The sequence below is a fragment of the Nematolebias whitei genome, chromosome 13 (assembly GCF_014905685.2).
Source record: "Nematolebias whitei isolate Nwh7 chromosome 13, NemWhi1, whole genome shotgun sequence".
Lineage (NCBI taxonomy): Eukaryota > Metazoa > Chordata > Actinopteri > Cyprinodontiformes > Rivulidae > Nematolebias > Nematolebias whitei.
Window position 1 is genome coordinate 47,994,489 of NC_056510.1, and position 1,095 is coordinate 47,995,583.

Sequence of the window (1,095 nt, forward strand, 5' to 3'; positions counted from 1 at the left end):
GGTTTACACACGGTCCCTGGAGCTATAGAAACACAGTGAACAGGGTTTACACAAGGTCCCTGGAGCTATAGAAACACAGTGACCAGGGTTTACACAAGGTCCCTGGAGCTATAGAAACACAGTGACCAGGGTTTACACACGGTCCCTGGAGCTATAGAAACACAGTGACCAGGGTTTACACACGGTCCCTGGAGCTATAGAAACACAGTGAACAGGGTTTACACACGGTCCCTGGCAGCAGCAGCAGCACAGGCTCGGGCTGCGCTCTATCAGAGCAGACACTGGTCGACGAGCTGTAACGCTATGTGGCGCTGAATCGGCTCACAAGGAGCAGGAGCAACTCTTCATGGAAATGCGGACATCTTCGAAAGCGACTTGTTTCCTAAAGGCGGACCGGGGTATTTTCCCAGCGTAAAGGAGAAAAGGTGATGCAGCAGCAGGAGGAGAGCTCCTCTGTCACTTCACAGCCAGCACGTAGCATTAGCAGTGTAGCTAGCTCCTAAACAGGCTGGTCTGCTGTTAAACTGGCTAAAATGTCAGCCAGGCTAAAGTTACACGCTGGGATATTTGAATTGTTTTCCATGTTTGAACTCAAGCCTTGCTCGTGCCTTTTATGCAGCAGTTCGTGTTTTTATCTCTGTGTTATCCGGATAAGTTAGCTCCTCTGCCTGTTAGCATCGTGCTGTGTGCGGGTCAGGACGAGACGTTGCAGCTGCACTTCAGGCTCATGGATAAACCATTTAAACATTTCTCATCATACTGTGATGCTTCACGGGTTACTTTATCCATTCTAACATCTTGGAGCAGCACAGTCAAACATTTTACCCAGCTGTTACGGTCGAGGTAAAATTCAAGCCAAACAATATGAACTCAGATTTAATGACGATAAACGTGACTGGTGTGTTTCACTGGATGTTTTGTCTTTTCATCCGAGGACTTTTTTTTTTTTTTGCCTCTGAATTGTTATTCCAGTCCATTCTGGTGGAATCGCCTCATGATGTTGGCTGATCTGATCCAGCCCGTTTTTAATTGAATCATGGCTGCAGTGTATGCAGAATAACATCCTGATGCATGCTCAATAATCCAGGATAAATA

At 46.8% G+C, this 1,095-nt stretch overlaps 1 protein-coding gene across 1 annotated transcript in view; it reads left to right on the plus strand.

Moving 5' to 3' along the window:
* Positions 1–232: 232 nt before the first annotated feature.
* man1a2 (mannosidase, alpha, class 1A, member 2) overlaps positions 233–1,095 on the plus strand; it is a gene marked incomplete in the record, with an annotated part of 364,168 nt that continues 363,305 nt past the window's right edge. The window contains 1 exon segment of the mRNA XM_037687118.1: positions 233–425.